Genomic DNA, 24,158 nt, shown 5'->3' with positions numbered 1-24,158 from the left:
ATGACACATCTTGGTAAAAGCATGTGGCAGAGGAAACTGCTCATTTAATGGCAGCCAGGAGGCAAGACAGGGAAGGTCTGAAATCCCAATGTCCCTTTCAAGGGCACCTCCCGCCATGACATTGCTTCCACTAGACCTCACCTGCTAAAGGTTCTAGCATGGCCCAGTAGCACCGCAAGCTGGCAACCAAGTCTTTGCACATGGGTCCTTTTTGCACATAAGTAATTCTTATCTCAATAAATGTAATCCAGCAATCAATTGCGACTTCAAGATAAATTGTATTTTAAGTGCATCTTCATTCTGTTTTCTATACGATATTGATTTTCTAATTGTATTTATGTTTTGTGAGAGTAGGGGATAGTATCTAATGCTTAAGAAATAGCCATAGTAAATTATGTATGGCACAGAGACTAAGAATTCAATATAAGTAAAACAATATAGAGATAAGCACCATTGTGTTTCTATGACAGTGGTGAAATGTATTTAAAAAAGCCATTCAGTGATTTGGGGGCCAGCATAATATGTTGGCATATCCTATAAATTTTCCAGCTTAGAAAGACATAATATACAATACATCCTGGATGGAAACACTGAAGTATTTTGGCTATGCACACATACAGCTATTAGGTCTATCTATCAATGAAATGCTGAAATGTTAAATATTTGTATTTAGTGAGTTAAACTTATATTTATGTTACTAATTTATAATTTTATTACATTATCCTAGAGGATCAGGGCCCATTAATTCTTTGCCATCTAAGGTGCTTTTGATTCTCCTTCCTGGTTTTAAATGATTAAGCTTAACGAAGTGTGCATCATATTTGTGCATCATATTCCATTTGATGCTTTCTAGACTAAATTTAATCCTGACTTGAGGTTATGATTAAATCATGTGTTCTGGAAGCACCTATTGGGATGCATTTTTCCTTTTAATGCACATGTTCTTCTTAATCCCATAACAGACTACCTGATTCTCTCAACCAATAAGCAGAGTCTATATTGACATTTTGAAACTTGAGGGAACTAAACGCCATTCTGATCTCACCCTCATACACATAGAGACTCCTAGAGCCACCACCCTTCACAGACAGAAACTGAAACTAAGGGAAGTTAAGGAAATTTACCTTAACCAGCCATGTTGGTTCTTAAGCAAAGTCTAAAATTCAGATTTTGTCTACAAATAGAAACGTTCATCACATTTATACGTTAAATGTCAGCCTGAACTCTTTTGTGGAACAAGGAAAAAAATGTAAATATAAATACCATCTTAAGGTTTGGCTTCTTATTCTAAAGAATGCTTAATGGTGGAAAAGGAAAGAAAAGGAACATCAATATGAAGAAAAGTGATGAGAGACGACCTCATAGAAAACAATCAGGTCCCTTAGGGATATTTTACAGAGTATATTTTCAGAAGAGACAGAGCATTGAAATCCAGCATTCTCAGGATGAATGTACAGTCTCTGTGCACCTGTGTCACTCTTTTACTAGCAGAGGTAAAAAGATCAAGTTTGTTTTGACCATACTTAGGAAAAAGACTGCCACCTGGTGAATATTGGAGGCCTTTAAAAATACATGTATTAGTTTTGAACATCAGTCAAGAACTTAAAAGTCATGTACTTTAAATTCTTTCCTTTATTGTTTGGTAGATTACAATGTTTTTCACTGTGCAACTGTTATGGGGAGCCACTTCAGAAAACACTCTAAATCTGAATTCAGATCAATGAGAGCTTTATTTACCTGGCCAGGGACTGTCACCCACTTGTAGAGATTGAAGTTCTCTGGGAGAACAGCAATTTCCTGGCCTTGATCCTGGGAACTTAAAGACAGAAACCACAACTCAGGGGTTTTCCTTAGCATTCTGCAAGCAAGCCAATCATAGAAGCTAAGACACCAATTAGCACAGCAACTCACAATCACATCTTGGGTTTGAGCAGGTGTTAGACAACCATATCCTGAGTTCAAGCAGGTGGTTAGCAGGACAAGAATCTACTTCAAAGTCTTAGGTCACCAAGACCCCCATATCCTGGATTAGGTACATTTTGTGGAGTACAAAGTACAGAAAACAATATATTATAAGAAAACAGGTTTTATTTCAGTTTCTCAGAAACAACTCTTGTAGCAGTTTTTTGTTGTTGTTGTTTGTTTGTTTGTTTGTTTTTTTAAATAGAAGTTAGCAAAATGGACTCTTAGGCCTGTCTATGACAGTTCTCGATTTATAATTGTCTTATCTCACTTATCAAAATCTTATATCTATAACCAAATTTTTTACTTTCAATAACCTATAACTTACATTTTTATTGATTATATTTATCAGTTCACACCACAACACAACAGTAGTAGAGGTTCTGTTTAAAACACAAAATATCACAAGTTTCTATAAAATTTGTCCATTTTTACCTGTTTTATTATCTGGTACAAATGCATGATTTATAAGTCATCTAACTCATATTATAGATTACCCATCAAAAGTAAACAAAAGTTTCTAAATCATCATGATAATCTACATATTTCAAATCTAATCATCTAATAACATCACTAACAATGATATTTTAGGATTAATATAATGCTAATATATTCCATTCATTACAAATCTAATTGAAAAAGCAAAAATCAGCAGTAGGCCATTTTTCAACAAATATTGCGTTCTAGTGGGAGTCTGTTTTGATTTTCACTAGGATTTTTCCCCTTGTGTGTGTTTTATATGGGTACATTTTTTTCCACATTAAAATAGATGCTAAGATGTGTCTTAACTTGTTGCTCCAAGCACTTGTAAATTGCCAAGTCTTTCTTTCTTGAATCTAGTGATTTTAGTTCACTTCTAAATGAACTCAGAGGAGTTGAGTTCTATGTGCATTTTTCAACATTGATTGAAAATCCCTACATTTTCTTTGAGAATGAAGGAAATCCATCTTCCCATCTGGAGGAGTAATGGTGCTGTTCCCCATCACTTGTCTCTTGCTGAGAAATCCCTACAGCATGATGCCATGGGTCATCATGGATCTTACCATGGGTCTTTTCTCATTAGCTTCACACTGGGTGGTTCCTAGAATTTTTCCAAGCATGAGTTCAACTGTTTCTGTGTAATCTCAGAGAAGAACTTTTGAAAACCAACTTATTAGGGTAGCATTCATTAGCTTCCCATCTCTATTTTTATTTTTATAGCACTCAATTTTGCACTTATACATTTAATGTTGAAGACCGAATTTTTACAGTCTCACTTTTCCTAGGGTGCTTGCTAATCAATACATCATGTGATGTTGATAAATCATTGCTATCCTCGTTTACTTTGTTAATTTTTCTTAAAGGGTGATTTTTCCCGTTTGTATCCTCTTGTGATTAGCAATATATAAACATAGAAGAATTCAGCTTATAACTGATGATGTTGCATTATGGCCTTTTATGATAAAACCATATTTTAGTGCACTGTGATGTTTTATAGGTTTTAGTCAATCTGATGTTTTTAGTCCATCTGATGATATATATATAGGTTCAATTTCTTCACAGACTTGTGAACACTGCCTATTCACTAGGCATCAGTTACATTCTTAGTTTTTATCTTTCTGTTCTATTCCACCATCCACATAATTCTATGATAATTCTATGATAACTAGATATTAAGTAGCAGTTTCTTTGATGCATAAGCAGATGGATTAATATTGCAGATTAAAAAAAAACTCATCATATTTCGTGAAAATAAAGTCAGGCAAATAACAAACTGGCAAGATAAAGTCAAACGTCAAAGATCTTATGAGTTTTGGTAAAGGCAACAATTCTGACTTAGATTATTTTCAGAATGAAAACAAGATTAATACTTTTGTTAAGATATTCCCTGGGAATTCATTTCCTTTACAACGTGGCCTCTATTTCACCACAACAGTAGGGTTCCAAGTGGAGTAGAGCATCCTGAGGCTTCTTCCTCACTCAGCAAAGTCAAAACCCCCTCATGGAGAATGAAGTCTTCTTCCCAGAGACTGGAAATCCCCATAAAGCCTGTATTTGTACGCACACACACACACACACACACACCCCCCACACACAGCACACTCACACAAAACATACTCACAATTTTCTCTTTAAAAATACAGATACATGTATGCTGAATGAACATCTTTTGACGTAGATTTTAGAGTATTTTTTTTCTTTTTAAAATTTTTCTTGTTTTAAAAGTCTTTTGGCAACATGATATATGGCTTTTGTAGTAGGAAAAGTTACTGCATAAGGAAGCACAAGAAAAGTCAATGGATGAGAAGGATATCAGAAAATATATGGGTAGGTTAGGCATAAACATAAAGTAAGTGTTGTGTCTTTGAAAATCTTTATATTATTAGAGTAGTCAATGGAAGGGACATGGAATTTAGAAATCTTATATCCACACACCAGTTCAGTTCTTTTAGCACTCATAAATTCAGTCTAAAATTTTACTTAATATTCTTAAATTTAATTTTCCACTCTTTTTATTAGTGCATTATAGTTATACATAATATTGGGGTTCATCTTGACATGATCATACATGCATGAAATATGATTTGCTACACTTCAGTCCCTAATACTTCCCCTTTCTGTCCCCTAACCCATTTCCCTTTCTATACTCTACTGATCTTCCTTCTATTTATTTATGGTCTGTTTTAAATTAGTGCTTTATAGATACACATAAAGGTGAAATTCATTGTGGTGTATTCATATATGAACATAGCAAAGTTTGATAAATTTCATTCCACTGTTCCTCTCTTTTCTAGTCCCTCCTCCCTTCCCCTTGGTCCCATCCACTGGTCTCCCTTCCATTTTCATGCTATCCCCCCTTTTTTCTCTTTATTTTAGTCTATTGTTGCATATGAAAGAAAATGGTTAATCCTTAACTTTCTCAGTTTGGCTTTTTTGACTTAGAATGACGTTCTCCATTCTTAAAAGAAAAAAACACATAAATGCAGTAATTTCTATATCTTCATTTTTATTATTATGAAAGCAAAACTATATTACTCTTTACATTTGTAGATCACTGTAGCACAGCTGAGTATTTTCATCACCTGAAAGTCTCATGAGCCTGTGAATAGATAGGTCATGCTGCTATCTTTAAAAAGTTGGTGAACAATGTACTTGAGGCCAGGAAGCTAGTTAGTAGATGTCCAAGATCACCAGAATTCTCAAGTTTTGTCTCCCCGATGCCTTGTAAAGTAACCAATCCAACCATGCATCCAATGTTAGCCCATTTGTGCTGGCTAGGCATTCACACTTCCTACTCTGCATATGTGTGTCTGCCAACTTTGCTACTTCTCACTCAAGAACTATTCTGTTTAGACCCTAGACCTGCACATATTGTTAGGGCACAAAATCCATGTAATGTTGCTGCATCTCTCACTGCCAAAAAGGGTCCATTAAAGTTTTTCATTGTCTCCTCTGATTAAGAGATGCTACAATGGACTTGTTCTGAGAGAATTTTTCACAAGCAGCACCTACTTCTTTTGAGAAATTTAAGAATTAGAAAAAGCATGCAATAGCACATTGCCGTACTAGATCAGTGAGGCCTCATTTCTATATATACTTCTACATTGGGAGTGTTCTTTAATCGGGATAGGTTATGAGGGTTCACGTCATTAGTCCCTAACTTCCTTTCACCTATACATCAGCCAAATTAAAGGGCAATCCATTGCTGTGTTTTCCACAGTCACAAGTCTCTAGCCATTTGAAAATTACAGGGAAGCTGATAATATTCATTTAAATTTAACATATGTTAAGATATATTTTACTCCATGGAGCTTTCATTGGATCCACAAATCACAGGAATTGACATAGTTGTTACAAATTTAATTTACTGATATAAATCTACACTACTTTCATACACAGCACACTTTAGGCAAACATAATGAAGAAAAATATGAAGTGGAAAAAAGCAAAGATTTATCTGGGTTTCATTTTCTGACCTCTGGAAGATGTTTTTATTTAAAAGTGAACTATCTCTCTCTGTAACAATTCAAAGTATGTGTTCCTTTGTATATTTAAAATAAATCATAAAGTGAAAAAATCCAGAATAAAAGTAATTTACCAAACATATTACAAAATTAATCAAGTCTATTTAGCACTGAATAATAAATCATCATGATTAAATAAGGAAAGTATTCAATCTTCTATGTTTAATACTCCATCAATATAGAGAAAAGAGTACCTTTACTTCTGTTTAAACTAAATTCATATTTGTAGTTACCCTTTCATATGGAGAAGATATTATATACTCTAAAAATATAGGTTGTGATTGAGTAATTTATCATATAATTAGAATATTCTGCAATCCTCACAGTGATGTTTAAAAACTTTAAATCTATTAGGGGATAAAAGCATATTCCACATGGATTAAAGAGATAATTTTGTAATCAATTTAAAATATAACATGAACACTAAATCTCTTTCAAGAGCTAGGGATTTGCACAGGGACAGGATTTTTAAAGCTCAGAGTAAGCAGTTCTCTATCCTATATGAAAACCTCTGGCCAAGATTTTAAGGCTGGTATTTGTTCTCACAGGCCACTGTCCTATTTTAATGAATCAGTGTCTGGGCTACCCTGAGCATTGATGAGAGAGGGGGAAAAAAGACCTATAGATTTGAGTATCAAGGAAAGTGAAATGCTATTTATAATAAAAATACAGAAATTAAAACATGGAAAATATTTAATTGAATATAGTTAAAAATTATTAAATATAAGATATTAAAAATAAGCTCTAATATTTGAGGTGGCATACTATTCTAATCTTTCATTAATATTTTTATGAACTAATATAACCTTACCATAGACAACAGAAAGGAAAACAATATGAGAAAGGAAAATTATGCTCATCTCAACCAAAAATATAAATTCAAAAATCATAAGCAAAGTAGTAGTAAAAACTATTGTAATTCACTACCTTAATAAGGAGAAAGAAATGCATCATTATCACTAGATACAAAAAGTGAAAAAAAAAAGATAGAATTTATATCCAGGACAAAACAGCCTCATCATCAAACCATAGCAAAACAAAATGGAACAAATACTTTCTTTAACTTGATTAAGAGAATCTCCAAAGAACCCTAGAGCTTATATCATTCTGAATAGTAAAATCTTATAAATATTCAGATTAATGTTAGAAACAAAGTAAAGTTATTCTTCTATGCAATACTTTATTTTGGTTTGAGCATCAAAAAAATAAAAATAAAAAAGCAGAAGTCAGAAAGATATAAAAATCCTATTAAGATAGATTGTCTAAACCAGGAGCAGAGGTGCACACCTACAATCCCAGCAGCTGGGGATGCTGAGGCAGGAGGATTGCAAGTTCAAAGGATTGCTAGCCTTAATAATTTAAGAAGGCCCTAAGAAACGTAGGGAGACCCTGTCTCCAAATTTTTTAAAAAATGTGGCTCAGTGGTTATGCACCCCTGAGTTTGATCCTCCCCATCCCTCACCCCCCCAATATTTTATGAAAAAAAAACAAAATAAAATATATTCTACTGGCAAATTATTTAAATTAATAAGAAAGTGTATGAATGTCATGGAACAGAAAACAAAAAATGCATTTCAGATTCTGGACAATTTTGGGCTATTTTATACCATTAATATCAGCAAATTTTAATATAGTATCGTATGTGAATACATTATCTCACAAATATATATAATATATATTTTGAAAAGGACAGCATTTTTTACAATGATGGTGATGAAGATACAAATTGTCTAAAACATAAATAGCACAGTACTGTCAAAGAGTTTCAAAAGGAAAACTATAAAATTTTATACAAAATACCTTCATTTCTAAGTGAAATCTGAATCTCCCTTAGGGGCATCCATCACAGCACTGGCCCTGTTCCTTATTGGTTCTTCCATCTCCTTGTTTTTTTCTTTCTTTTTAATCTCCAGCACAATTACAGTATTCTACGTATTTTCATTGCTTCAAGATTTAGCCTCAGATTAATGGTTTTACTCCTCATCAATGGCCTTATCCAAATTTTCTGGTTATATATACATGGATGATCCCAGAATATCTTTGACTTCTCTTACATGCAAATACCACTTCTAATTCCACCTTACTTCAGCCACTCCCATATCCACCTTCCAAACTGGCATTATTAACTATATTATCTCTAAGGTCATGATTTTTTCCCTGCTCCTTATGTCTAGTACCTATATTCCAAACTTTTCATGGGCTGTCACCCCTTGTGATGCCATTACCTTTATTCAAATCCAAGAGTTCATCATTGCCGCCTCTTACCTGCACACATTTTCCCTCACTCCTTGCTATAGATTGGGTCAGGAATGTCCCCCCAAAGTCCTATGTGTTGAAGCCTTGTTCACTAGTCCCAGGTGCTCCTGGGAGGTGTGGGACATTTAAGAGGTGGGATCTAGTGGGAGATCCTAAGTCAGTAGTGAAACTCTGGTCTCTTCTTCTTTCTTTCACTTCCTGGCCATGAGGGTCTCCATCACCATATGCTGTCACCATGATATGGCACTGCAGGCTCAAGCAAGGAGGTCAATTGATCATGGACTAAAGTCCCCAAAACTGTGAGCCAAAATAAACCTTTCCTCTTTTTAAGTTGATTATTTCTGGTATTTGTTATGGGAAGCCAGCAAACTCCTTCTGTAATATTACCTGGTGAAATTCCATTTCTAGTTTAATCCAATCTCTTCCTACTGTGTCCAGTTTTGGCTGCCCAGGAAGCCAAAGCAAGAAGAAGGAAAGCATATAGTCGTCTGAACTAGTTTCACTCTACAAAGCATGATCACTGACTTCAACTGGGCTGGATATAGTGCCCACAAATCCCACTGCATTTCCTAGGAATGTATAATACTACCACTTACCTGCAGGATTTTTCATTTTTTTTCTGTCTTTTCTCAAACACCAAACAAGTCCACAACTTTTCTCCCCTCCTCTTTCTCATGCAGTGTTCCTTGTCTTCTATTCCACTAAGAAAACAGAGTCAGGACAGAACATCCACACGCTTCCACCACTGTAGCCACAGCCTACCTAACTATGTGTCTCGGTAGCCCGAGATTTCTCACTCTCCAGACTTTTCTCCACTTCAGTGTCTATTTTCTCAATACCCTTTGCAGGTCCTTCTTCGTCTTCTCAAACTCTAAATTTTGAAATGTCAGGGAGTTCAAATTTCTAACTACTATTTTCTATCTATACTCACTTCTCACTTGCTAAATGACATTCAGGCTTATGGCTTTAAATACTATTTGTATGCTGATGACTGTCAAATATAGAGCTCCAGATTTCTAATTCGGTGTCAAATTTAACATACAAAAACCAAATCCCCATCTTTATTGGGTCACACAATCTCTTTTCTGAAAGTGTTCGCAGGAAGTTTCAACTCCATCTGTCCAGTCCAGGATGTTACATTATTCTTGATTTTCTTTGTGATGTTACATTTCACTTACCATATTCAATCCATTAGCCAATTACTTCTGACTTTCCCTTCATGATATATCCAGTATTGGACCCTTTATCCTATTCTCCACTGCAGTTTCTCTCAATCACCTGGAACTCTTGCATTGATTATGGCAATACTCCTTGTCAGTTTGTCCTGCTTCCCATACCTGTTTCCTTTATTCCATTCCTGATATAATAGTGTAATTCATCTGCTGACAATGTTCCCCTGCATTTATATGCCACAAGGAGTAAGAGTCCTCATAATGGATGGAATTGCATCTGCTGCCCCTCACCTGATACTTTTTTTTTTAATTTTTAATCTCATCTACCATTCACACCTTGTGTTCCTATCACATTGGCCAAAACCATAGGCATGCTCATCCTTCAGGATCAATGTACCTGCTATACCTACTTGGAGAAATGCTTAGCCCTTAGATATTAGCTTAGCTTAATTCCTCAGATTCTTCAACTTTCTATTTAAATTTCCCTATATTGGTAAGACATCCTGTCAAACTGAGGATTGCAAAACATCCTGTCAAGCAATCTTTTCCTTATCTTTGCTACTCTGTTTATTCTGACTTGTCTGTAATTTCCTTTATGACCTTGAGTGTTTGACATTCACTCAGTCATTCATTTATTCATTCATTGTTCCCTCATTTCATGTTTTTTTTTCTCTTTCTTCTCCTTCTAGAATTTAAGTGGAATGAAGGCAAGGCTTTTGTTCATTGTGTACATTGCTGTATTCCCAAAATTTTAAAGAATGACTGGCATACAATAGGTTCTGCAAGATTATTAGATGACAGCAAGAATAAAAATTAGCACAGACTATAATGAGCACAAGGAGAACACCTAGTGTTGTGCAGAGACTAGAGACTTGAAGAATGAAGACTCTGGGCTAAAGTTTAATCCTTGCAAAGAAACAGTATTAAAGGATGAATAGGAGAAGTAACCCCAGTGTGACTAAGACACACCTACTAGAGAAAATAATAGTGATGGTTGTGGTGATGGTTATAATAATCATAGTAGATTATATCTTGCCAACTATTGGGTATAGAAGAATCCTCAGAAATAAAGATTTATAGTCATCTCCATTTTATAGGTGAGAAAATTGAAGTTTAGTGTGCTGGCAGAGAGGACCTAGAAAACATTCCCAAAGCTACAAGTAATTAGTGGGATAAATAATGTTTGCACCTACACACTACCATCCAGATAAAATGCCAGTTAGTTTCAAAAAGAAGACAGTAATAAACATATTCAAATGAAATGAGAACTAAATCACTGGCCAGAAAACTGGAAAATTCAAATTTATTTAAAATTGCATTTTAAATTGACCTATTAGCCATATTTTAAACAAACATTTCACTTAGGTGTCATTTAATACATTCTCCTTCCGTGTAATTATATATACACACACACACACACATACATACATGCACACACATACACACACACATATATATATTTTTTAAATTAATTAAGTTTGTAAACCAGACAATCTGATTTTGCAGGTAACAATCCTCCTATTACTTTAGCAGTCAACCTAGTTGAAGTCAGCAGGGATTTAAAGATGCTGCATTTGGTGTCTCCTTAGGAGATGAAATTTATTTCTGCAGTTCTCTAATATAAGGTGCAACTAATATTTAATAGTTATTATTCAGGATGTATCTATAGCTGTTCACAATAAAGAAGCACATGGCATTTCAGAAGATACACAGCTTATATTTTCAGTAACAAAAAGCACACATTCCAAATCTTGACATCTACTCTTATGAAACTGGCCTGTCAGGAAATTATTGTTCTACCTTTCAGATGAATCAAACACTATAATTGGGACTGTGTTTATGTGAGGAGAAACAAATGAATCTGGCAAAACTGAACAAGACAGTTTCTGCTCTTTTTCCAAACAATCCTAGGATTGTCACGTAACACTAGCATCTCCCTGTTATTAAGTGATTTATATAGAGTACAACATGCTTTCACATTTAATCTTTACCACAACCCCGTGGGAATTAACTTGGAGAAGTCTTTGATATGTGCTTCACCAATTCTTGCTCCATAATGAAAAAAGTCTATATTTGAAAACAGGAAAATGGAAATGCAGAGACATTAATTGGCTTTGTCATTTTCACAGAGCTAACTACCGTGGGGGCGGGCTGTACTGCAGAGCCTCTTACTCTTGTTACCTGAGCTGTTCTCAGATTGTCACAGCTGCTTTGCCTTAAGACAGATAGTCTTTTGAAGAATGTAGAATCTGGAGTTAGGCTGCATGGGTTTCTGTGTACCACAGACGAGTATTTAACTTCTCTAAGATGTGTCATTCTCACTCATATGAAGAATATAATTCTTACCTCCAAAAATCATTTTGAGGATTGACTAAACTGAGGCACAAGGTCCTAGCACAGGGCAAACCACATGATGTGTTTACATGTCAGCTATTGATTCCATTGTCATCATCAATCTCCTGGCCTGTTTGCATGTATAGCATCAATGAAGTTAAAATAGTTTCTTCTCTATCCTCGTTCATTTGATTCAAGTATGCATCGTATTTCTGAACTAAGTCTGACTCCTATGTTGTTCTGGAGTTATGTTTATTGCATGCTTCATGTACTTTTTCAAATAAATAATGTATTTCTATACTGGGATTTTTAATTCAAAGTAGACTTTGAATAGACTTATAATAAAAAAATATAGCCAATGCAATTTAAAATGAATATAAACTTCACAAAAATGGAAATTGGCCATCATTGTTGTCATTAGTACTTATACTAGATGCATTACTACCCAAAGTTGGGGTAAAATTAAAAGTATTTTATAACAAAAGCCTTAATGGAAAAACAGGAATCAAGAATTGTGCAGTATGTTCTTGCTGTCCTTATTATTCTCACAAACTTATTTTCTGAAAATAGGTATGCTCTCTTCTGTGGAACTTTTTTCCCACTACCTCCATGGATGACAAAACAGGCAGCTTAACGGTTCAACTCTGCCAAAAGGCATCATAGGAAATGTAATATCTGAATAGTATCATTGGGTAAGTGGGAAGGAAAAGGCACAATGCAACAAGAGAATTGTGAGTGGTGAGTTTGATGCTGAAATGATCAGGCTTTCGGATGTACACTGGGATGTGGTGCCAAGTACATTTGAATATACAGGTTCAACCTGCATACAGAGGTATTTGTTCACCAAAAAAAAAAAAGTAGTTAAGGTCTAATGAGAGAATATCAAGGACAGTGTCTGATGTTAAATAGATTATCAACCAGTGTTTTATGAACCTAAAAAAAGAAGCCTTTATGTAAATAATTATGCTACAACTCTCCAGCATGACAAAATGAGACCTGAGAGCATCCTTTCATAATGATACACACAACATTCTTTTTACTTCAAATATTTCATGCAAACATAATAGTTTATACAGGGATATGTTCAACTGTTTCACTTTTTAAAAACAAGTAGGTAATGTCCAATTTCTATCATTACAAACAATGGTGGTATATACAGTTCTCTTTTAATATCCATTGTTCCAAGATGCACTTGTATACCAAAATCCATACATGCTCAAGTCCCTTATGTAAAGGGTATAGCATTTGAAGATTAACTACACATGTCCTTCCATTTAATTTATCTTTAGATTACTTATAATACTTAATGCAAATAAATGTTATGTAAATAATCACACTGAATTCTTTAGTGAATAATGATAAGAAAAAAAGATCTGAACATATTCAACAGAGGCATTTTTTAAATATATTTTTAGTTGTAAATGGATCTTTATTTTACTTATGTATATGTGGTGCTGAGAACTGAACCCAGTGCCTCACACATACTAGGCAAGCGCTCTACCACTGAGCTACAACCCCAGCCCCACTGAGACATTTTTTTTTTCCAAATGGTTTCTATATGTGGTTGATTGAATCTGTGGAAGTAGAATTTGGGGATGAGGGCTAGCTGTGTAAGAAACTATTCTCTCTGTGTCTTATGTAGAAAGTGTTCCCAGAAGTGAGAATGTGGATCTCAGGATTCATATAAGTACCAGATACTCTCCACAAGGCTGTAACATTCTACATTTCTCTAACTTTTAGTGAATGAAAGTACCTATCTCCATAGCTCTTCAAATTTGGCAATTTGATGGCAAACAATTGAATTTTTGTGCTTTAATTTTCCTTTTCTTCACTGTGAATGAAAAAAGGATCATTGGTTTTGTGCTTCTGACCCTTGGCTGTTCTTCTGTGAAATACCTGTTTATAATTGTCTAGTTATCCATTGGGTTGCTTCTAGTTTTCTATTAGATTGATAAGTTCTCTTTGTGCAGTAGAATTATTAAGTATATTTTACAGGTTGCAAATATTTTACTTTCTTTGTTAGTTTATGTGGTATCTTTGGCCATTTTTCTCAAGAATGGTATGACATACAGAGTTTTCCATTCTGTTTCAAATCTAGCTTTAAGAGTTTCCCCCAACCCTGGCCTATACAACTACTCTTTTCTAAAATGGTATTGCTTTTTGTTTTTTAACATTTAAATAATTACTCCATCTCAAATGTACTATCATGAAGTGAGAGAGACCTAATTTTGTTTGTGTGGAAAATTGTCTCAGTGCCATTTAACAAATCAGCTACATTTCCAATTGAATAGCTATTCCACTTTTTCACAGATAATCAAAAGAAGAATTATTATTCTGATCAAAATTCTATTCAGGGGATTCATATTTCTTGCTGTTTTTGGATCTTACAATTTTCATAATTTTTAACCATTTTTGGATATAGTGTTCCATATTAATATATAAATTAATTTTGTTCTCAATAGAAATGAATACAATATTTCAATTAAATGATATTAAATTAACATATCTTTTAAGAAAATTGACATAATTATGATATTTAATCTTCTTTTCCAGAAACATAACATTTTCCTCATTTCTGGATTTTATTTTATGCCCAGGATAGGGCTTTAGTTTTTCTTCTAGTAGGTTTTATTTTTTCTATCATTACAAAAATGATGGTATATACAGTTTCTCTTTTAATATCCATATTTATTCATAACTATTGTAAACTGTCATTGTTAATAATAACCACTTTTTTAAACTGTATATGCAATTATTTTCACTTACAACTTGCTAACGAAGAGAAAGATATGGATTTTTTGTATACATGTTTTATTATACCTTAATAATACTTCTAACTTAGACTCTCTCTTCTTGGCTTTTCAAAGGTTTTAACTATGTAATCTGTTAAACAGAAACAGATTTGTCTTAATTCATTTTTAATGTTTTTATTAATGCATTTTAGTTATACATAATACTGTGTTTCATTTTGACATAATCATACATGCATGCATTATAATTTGCTCCACTTCTTCCTATTTTCCTCCCCTCCTTCCTCCCTGGTTTCCCCTCCTCTACTTTTCTGATCTTCTATTTATTTATACTTTTCTTTTCATTGGTGCTTTATAGATGAAGGTGAAATTCACTGTGACATATTCATATATGTAGTTGCATAATTTGGTCAATTCCATTCCACAATCCCGAGGTTTTCCAATCACTCCTCAATCCTCTTACAATCTACCTTCTATTTCTATGGTATCATCCATTCCCCCCTTTCTCCTTATTTTGTTCTGACTTCTACTTCTGAGAGGGCATTCAATGCTTGACTTTCTGAGTCTTATTTATTTCATTTCACATGATGTTCCCCAGTTAAATACATTTATCAGCAAATGACATAATTTCATTCTTCTTTATGGCTGAGTAAAACTCCATTGTGTATATATGCCATATTTTCTTTATCCATCAACCATCTGTTGATGGCCTCTGGAATTGGTTCCATAACTTGGCTATAACTTGTTCCATAACTTGTGAATTGCACTGCTATCAAAATTGATGTGCTATATCACCATGGTATGCTAATTTTACTTCTTTAGGTTAAATACCAAGGAGTTTGATAGCTGGGTCATATAGTGGTTCCATTCCTAGTCTTTAATCTCATACTGCTTTCCAAAGTGGTTGTACCCAAATGTATGTAGCTTTTCCTCAACATCCCTGCCAGAATTTATTACTTGTATTCTTGATGATTGACATTCTAACTAGAATGAGATGAAATCTCAATCTAGTTTTGATTTGCATTTCCCTGATTGTTAGAGATGATGAAATGTTTTTCATACATTTATTGGCCATTTGTATTTCTTCTTTTGAGAAGAGTCTGATTAGTTCTTTTGCCCATTTATTGATTGGGTTGTTTGTTTTTTCAGTGTTAAATGTTTTGAGTTATTTATGTATTCTGTATATTAATCCCTTGTCAGGGAGTAACTACAAAAAATCTTCTATTCTGTAGGTTTTATTTTTGTTCTCTTGTTTCCTTTGCTATTCAGAAGTTTTTAATTTGGTACCATCCCACTTATTGATTTTCGTTTTTCATTTTGATTTCTTGGTTTTGTTAAGAAAGTCACTTCCTGCACCAAAATATTGGAGTGTTGAGCCTCTTCTAGCAGTTGCAGAATTTCTGGTCTAATTTTTTTATGCTTCATTTTGTTTTGACACATGATAATTGTACATATAAAGAGGGTAAAGTGTGATTTTTCTGTTCATGTATGTATTGTTTATGATCAAATCAGCAAAGTTAGCATATCTACCACCTCAAACATTTAACATTTCTTTCCATTGAGAACATTCAAAAGAATCTCTTTATGTTTTATAATATATACTCTGATATTACTAGCTGTCCTCACACTACTGTGCAATAGAACACCAAAAGCTATTCTTCCTAACCAACTTTGCACCTACTGACCACTCACACCCATCTCCCATCTCTCTCCTACCTCCACTTTCCCTAATCTCTGATAAACACTATTCTACTTATTACTTCTATGACATCAGCCTTTTAGATTGTATGTGTGAGATTATAAGGCATTTGTCTTTCTTTGCTTGAATTATTTCACTTAACATTATGTCTTCCAAGTTAATCCATGTTGCTGCAAAGAACAGATTTTTTTTTTTTGGGGGGGGGGAGTGTTAGGGATTGAACCCAGGGCCTAGTGCAAGCAAGGCAAGAAGCCTACCAACTGAGCTATATCCCCAGCCCAAGAACAGGATTTCATCCTTTTTTTTCTAGCTGAAGTTTTCTTAAAATTTCTAATATTAATGGGAAATGTTTTCACTCTTTATTATGAGTTTTGCTATTAGTTTTTAGTAAATAATCCTTATAATATTTAGGAAAAGTGGTGAATTTCTTAAATACCTTTTCATGTACAATATTATCACATTTAAAAATATATGTTGTAATGAATTATAGTTAAGAATATCATAAAAATTAAAAAGTGCATTTCTGAAGTAAACGCTAAAAGTGTGTTCACTCTCAATGCTGTGGTTTATTCTTTTCAGATTTCAAAATGTTAGCAAGTAATGGTCCTCATTCTAGAGAATTTTATAATAAACGTCATTTTGTTTTCGATCCTTTTTATTTAGAAGAAAATTTCTTTATTAGTATCCAGATTCTAGTTACTTACTGACTCATCAAGAATCAAAAAGTAAAGGAGAAAATTGATATAATTATAAAAATATAGAAATTATAAACCAATGATATCTATTATTACACTAGTGTAAATAAGCCTATTGTCTCAAATTGAAAGAAAGGCTATACATCCACTGAAAATTTTTCTTGTACATAAGAGATTCAGTAAAATTGAAAAATATTTTGTTTCCTTATTCTCCAACCTTGCACCCTACCCACAAATTCCTAGATTTAAGTGAAATCGTTGAAAACTGAATTCCAAAATATTGTAAGATATTATTTTTCAACATGCTTTTCTGCTTCCAGTATCCTTACTTATCATCTATCTTCCTAGACCCCAGGCAAAATATAAATGAACGTTCCAGATATCTCTGGACATTGCAAGATTTATTGCTTGATATTATTTCTCCTTTTTTCTCCACCTCTCTAGAAGTGTTCACATACATTTGGTTATAATACCTTCTGGGATATTTGTTTCTATAGAATATGTAGGGATATACCTTCTGAATTATACCCATTCTGAATTCTAGCACAGCCAGCAGTGTCTTGTAAAACATCTTAATAGGAGGATGATAAGTTGGCTGGATGTGGAATTCTTGAGTCCCACTCTTTTACTGACAGTTATCTGTAGATGCAATCACATGATCTTGCAGAATTTTTTATTTGTTCTTTTTAGATATACATGACACTGGAGTGTATTTTGACATACTATATATACATGAAGTATAACTTCCCATTTTTGTAGTTGTACATGATGTGGAGTTTCAATGGTCATGTATTCATATATGAACATAGGAAAGTTATGGAGACAGATACAATGTTTGATGTCAGTTCCATTTCTGTTTTTACTCATTCTGTATCTCTGATGACTTAAGTATATTGTTTTTACTTTTGTATCTTGAAAGTTTGGGATTTCACCAGGATGTGTCTAATTGTATGTCATTGATTTCATTATTTTAATCAAAAACCTGGTGAAATCTCTACAGACCCATTATTGCTTTAGAATTGAAATTTCTTTTTTATGCCTAAATATTTCCTTTTGTCCATTTGCTCTTCATTTCTCCTTAAAATTATTTTATTTACATGAAAAGCCTTCTGGATCTTTGCCTGAATGAAGTAAACCTGTTTAGGGGGTGTCCCTTGATATTCTAGAATATTTGTAATCATAGAATATTCTCTTTCAGCAAAGAGAAACACATTATTTTTAAAAATTCAAATATAAAGCTTTCTTTTCTTTCTAGAGGATCTTTGTAATTTTCTACTCTCTGCTCTTAAAAATTAGCTATCTTGAGCTGAGGCTGTGGTTCAGCGGTAGAGCACTTGCCTCGCATCTGTGAGGCACTGGGTTCCATCCTCAGCACTACATAAAAATAAATCAACAAAATAAAGGCATTATGTCTATCTACAACTAAAAAAATATTTTTTAAAAATCAGCTGTCTGGGTTAGTGCTTTCTAGTTAAAAACCCCACTTGAGTCTTCTAATTGCAATTTAAAAAGACTTGAAGAGCTTTTTAGAGATGTGAGACGTAAATACCAAACATATCTATGAAATAGGATGAGAAGTAGTACATATCTATTTTTACTAACTTCTAAATAAAATATATAATTCATTTCCATTACAAATATAGGCCCAAAGCTTCACTTTAATGACAGTGCATATACCTTGGTCAGTAGTAGAAATCATAAGTATTTTCTTATCACTGATATATTTATTATATGTTAGTTATACTTCAAAATTAGTCTAATTTCCTTCCACTAAGGTTTTATTGAACAAATTAATAGATAAGTATATTTGTTACTACATCATGTGTGTTTTTTAAATACACTATAATATATGCATTTTGCTTAGAAATAGTATTCTTTCTGAATTACGGTCCAAGAGCTGCCTCAGATTTCCAAAGGAGTGCACAACACACAAATATTTAAGAACCCTGGAATGAGAGCAATATGTATGGAACGGCGGCCAATTCCTTTTAAACTGCTTTTTATAATTATTTTCTGGATCAAGGTTTCACCAAGTGTGAGATCAAACTCTGAGCAAATTTAAGGTTGCAACTAGTAAGAAATAGCAGAAAACACAAGAATCTTTGCTGTTTCCGACCAATTATGAGCATACTGCTAATATCAGGGAGTTTCTTTTCTTCATAAGTAAAAATTTGCAAGCTGTTTTGTCTTTTTTTTTAAATATTTATTTTTTTAGTTGTAGTTGAACACAATACCTTCATTTTATTTAATTATTTTTTTGTGGCGCTGAGGATTGAAACCAGTGCCTCACATGTGCTAGGCGAGTGCTCTACTGCTAAGCCACAAGCCCAGCCCCTGTTTTGCCTTTGAAACAGATATTTAGTCCTAAAATAATACAGTTGTTTGTTTAAATAATATTGTAACCTAATTTATTCATCTGTCCATTCTTTTATTTATTCATTAATTTACTGATTTATTCATTCATATAGTAGACACTCATTTTTTTGTGCAAGGAGTTCATGTTTCAATGTCTGTGTTTGTGTGTGTATGAATTTCTAATATTCTAAATAACTGCTGTTAAATGAATTTAAAATACAATTTTCAGTTGAAACTGTCTTATGTTTGTTTGAATTAGGCAAACATGAGAGATAATTTAATATTTATAATTCTGAGGTTTTACAACTATGCTCTTGATACATCAGATTAAAAAATTAAAGCTAAAAACAAAATGAAACTCAGAATTCAACAAAATTTTACTGAGTACTTGAAAAACTGCATGTTTAACATAGTTTCCATTATTGTGCTATCAGCTGGAATATAAAAAAGGTATTTGACTCATAAAACTTTCATGTTAGAAGGGATATTATTTTGCATATAATAAAGATTTTAAGAGTCTTTCACATGTAATACAGCTAATGATGAAAAGAGCCAGGTTAGAATATGGATTATTTTTCTTAACACCTTAAATACACCATATGATATTATGGAAATAAATTTATTTTTATCAATACAACATATTTTGATAAATACTGAATTTAAGAAAATGAATACCTTCAAATTGGATAAATGTCACTTTGAGACAAATTTTGCTTCTAAAATTTTATTCTTCAGTTTGAATAGTTCAAACATGTATATTGTAACCAAAAAAACTACTATATTTTTGTAAAATATCATATTGTAAAATATGTAATACAGATTGGTACTGAGTTACTTCTAGGTAAAACATTTAGATAACTTCTGAGAGTAGCAGTCAGTTCATGAGTTAATATATTCCTCATGTATGTCAATAATTTTAATACTATCTGACATTACAATGATTCAGGTAGTAATATAACTAATAATATGGCAAAGTCGAGAAATGTTAAACAAATGCTAATTCAATAAAAACAGAGGCAAGTATCGGATTTCAGGATTCTTTTTAAAATAAGATAACTGGATGGAATATGTAATTTAATAACTAGAATTTGTAAAAATTTGTTGAGATGTATTGTTTGTTTATTGGTAATGTATGTATTTTTATACATGTGTGTTTACCTGGGTATAATTGTTCTATATCTATAGATTCTATTTTAGCTAAAATAAGTCAAGCATAATGTGATTTTCACCTGCAAAGTTATGCTCCTGATAATTGCATCTGTCCTTCATTAAGCCAAATGGAAAATTTGAAATTTTGAAAATTAAAAAAAAGATGTGTTTTTATTAAAACAATTTTTTGGTAATAATTACTGATCACCAACCATGACTTATGTATTTTAAATGTTATAAAAATTCTCTTAATGTGTAGCAATAGAGAAACAAAAGGAAAGAGAGTTTCATATTGAAGATGCTAAACAAAGCACAGGACAGGGAATGAGGGAGAGTAGACCCGATTGAAAATGAAGCATGATAAAAGGGCAAAAAGCAGTTTTCCAGGTTTCCCAAATGATTTTGAGATTAAATACCTTATGCTTTAAGACATCTTTAAATTACTGAGTTTTTAGTATGTAGGAAAGTAGATAACCTTCTTATAAATGTCTCCACTGCAGTTGTCTCTGAGTCACTGTGTTTTGCTGTCAGCTCTATTCCTTCAATACTGCCCATTACCCATGGCTGAAGGTAGTTTAAGAGGGCAGTAAAACCTTCAGCAGAATGTCAGTAAAAAGTGCCAATGTCAGTAAACTGTATCACATAAATATATACAATTATCACCTGTTAATAAGACTTTTAAAAGCTTTAAGGATATGGGCTGGGCATGGTGGTACCCTCCTGTAATCCCAGAGGCTTGGAAACCTGAGGATCATTAAATTCAAGGTCTGCCTCAGGAATTTAGCAAGGCTGTAAGCAATTCAGGGAGACCTTGTCTCAAAATAAAAAATAGAAAATTTTGGAGAAGTGGTTCAGTAGTTCAGCACCCCTGGGTTCCATCCCCAGTACCAAAAGAAAAAAAAAAAGATTTAAGGAGATGTAAATGCTGACTACCCTTTTTAGCCATTATTATATCATACATACCTATTGTATGAATGTAATGAATCATCACACTGTGAACCCCCCTTTTTTATAGTGCTCAAGATTGAACTCAGAACCTCATGTCTACAGGGTTAATCAGAGGGCAATCACAGCTTTTTCTTTTCCATTGTTTTAATTCTTGTTCAAAATATAATAGTTACCAGGCTTCTTTTCCTGTTTATAACTATTCTGATATTTAATTTATCCTTCAAAATATGCTAGATAAAGTAACATTAAAAATTGTATTATTTATATGTTAATATTTATGCATTTTCCTGAATGCATATATTTAATAACAAATATAAAATTAATAATAACAAATATAAAAGTAATAATTAAAGCAATGAATCAATATGTTTTCTAAATTGAAGAATGAATCAAAATTCAGTAATAAAAAGGAGAAAAGGCACATTTTATATGCAGAAGAATGGAAGGTACATTTTGTGTTGCTATAACAAAATACCTGAGGATGGATATGTGTAAAAAAAAAAGATATATTTGGCTCACAGTTCTGGGTGAGAGAAGTTTAAAATTATGGCTCTAGCATCTACTCTGGAGTGCATCAGGCTGCATCAACTCATGGGGTAGAAGTGGAAGGGGAAATAGCCCCATTCAGAAAGGGCACATATGAGTGAGGCAGAGGGGACGTTGACTTGCTTTCTAACAACCCAATTTCATGATACCAGTTCAACCCTGCAAGGCATAGCTCACTCTCATGAGACCTAGTCTAGTTTCAAGAAAACTAACCTCGTCTTTTGAGAGAAACATTAATTTCACTCGAGAATGTTGTGCACTAGTGACCTAATCACCTTCCACTAAGCCCTAACTCCTACAGGTCCCACAACCTCTCAAGACAGCCTGATTAAGGCTCCAACACATGACCCTTTGAGGGACAAACCACAGGTAAAACATAGCAGTGAGGATTGCAGAAGGGGTGGCTTGGTAAGGACACTGAGTGCTTTTATACTATTATTACTGTCTTAATGGAATGGAGAGGAACCAAGCCTATCTTCTAGGACCTAGATAAACACTAATGTTTGCCTACTCATCTGCACCACAGTCCCAGCAGAGCCTCAGGTGGAGTAAAGATAAAGCTAACTGTTCCCAGTGTCCTGTCATCTCTGTCCTGCCGAGTTCTGGTTAATTAGTGCTAAAGACAACGTATAATGTTGAATTTAGACCACATTTCTAAAATAATTAAAATTATATAACATAAAAAATAATCACCTATGGGCCAATAAATTATATTTATGCTATGGACCTATAAAATAATGGCATTCAAAAATTATCTTCAAAATTGAAGTTCCATATGAAAGATACAATTTAAGGTAGTCACATCTTTCAAAAAAATTAAACTCACCATGATTTATGGAGTATTAAAACTCACAAACAAAATTCTTGAATATTCTCATATATTTAAACTGTTATGTCGCTGTGTCTCTAATACTATGACACTGACACATTTCTGAAAAATGCATTTTTCAAGATGGTCATATTATGCTTATTTTCTCCATAAAATTTCCTGCAATATACTGCAAAGCTGAATTTCATGGTTAATAAATTTCAAATTGTTGACAGCATAAAAAAATACAAACCTAGAATAAAATTATACTGAATCTTGAATACTCCTTCTAATTATATCTGTCATTTAAATATGTGTCTATCATAGAAACTCACTGAAATTGTTTTGTTTTTCCTAAATGTCTACTACAAAAAATACATAATGTTTATTTAATTGAAAATTACCTGTAGTTTGATTTTGATTAATGTAATCTTTCTCTTTATAATAAATGCATAATTAAATTTCAATTCATATTATCTTTAAAATGAACGATAAATACTTAATAAGGCATAGGTATGTACTGATCCCACACATAAATGCAAAATTCTATCTCAACAGGCATTCTCATTCCTCTACTAATAAACATTTTTAAAATAGTGGTTTTTACTATCATCACTGTCAATTAATTACATATATCTTAAAATAACTTTTAAAAGATTACTTCATCCCTTCAATCTTTATGTAGTGTTTCTTAGAAAAGAAATGGATATTTTAAATGGTGAGGTGAATTAAAAACATATTTTTAATCACATGTAAAAATTTCCCCTCTACTTGAAGCTTCCTTATGAATGTCATTTTTCTGGGCATGGTTGTTGTTCTGTTAATCTCTCTGTGCTCTCCTTCACATTTCATTTGTTTTAATGTGACACATGCCTTCGTTGTTTCTGCCGCACTGAACTTGTCTTTATGTAGCCTTTATTTTCATAGAAGACTCTGTAACTGTGCCAGCAAGAATAAATATTAAACCTACAATACTACAGCAAGAATACAGTGCGATATACACAGTTTTGCCTGTCAGACAGGTGGACCTGGGCTCAAATCACATGTCTTCACTTACTTACCAAGGAACACTATCTATAAAACATGAATAATGAAAGGTGAGGGTTAATGTACCCAAAAGATTCTTAGTAAACAATGGATGTTATTATATTCATCATCTCCATCCTTAGAATACAACCAAAGGGCAACCATACATAAACATTTTAGTGACCTGATTCAGTGAGAATTTATCTCCAGCTAGCTGGGCTAGTGACCTATGCTGGGTTCACAAAATCTGGCTACATCAATAACTGAGAAAACTGCGAAGAAAGCACATAAGCACATAGAAATACCTTTTCAAATTCCAGGACAGCTCTCAACCTTAGGGGTCCATTGGAAAGAGAGAGCTTGCATCTGGATTTTTTATTTTTATAGAAGGGGCACAAAGGGAAGTTTGATGGAATGTTCTTTAAAAATAAGGCAAAGGGTCAGGTTTCAGGGG

At 33.2% G+C, this 24,158-nt stretch overlaps 1 protein-coding gene across 7 annotated transcripts in view; it reads left to right on the top strand.

The window, feature by feature from the left end:
* The window catches only part of Trpc4 (transient receptor potential cation channel subfamily C member 4), a 201,760-nt gene that overhangs the window by 79,109 nt on the left and 98,493 nt on the right, over nt 1–24,158 (top strand). The gene's annotated exons all lie outside the window — the stretch shown is intronic.

The sequence above is a fragment of the Marmota monax genome, unplaced genomic scaffold (assembly GCF_021218885.2).
Source record: "Marmota monax isolate L192 unplaced genomic scaffold, Marmota_monax_Labrador192_F-V1.1 WCK01_AAM20220418_F8-fsc00011, whole genome shotgun sequence".
NCBI classification, from domain to species: Eukaryota; Metazoa; Chordata; class Mammalia; order Rodentia; family Sciuridae; genus Marmota; species Marmota monax.
This window is presented reverse-complemented; position numbering and strand designations above follow the sequence as displayed.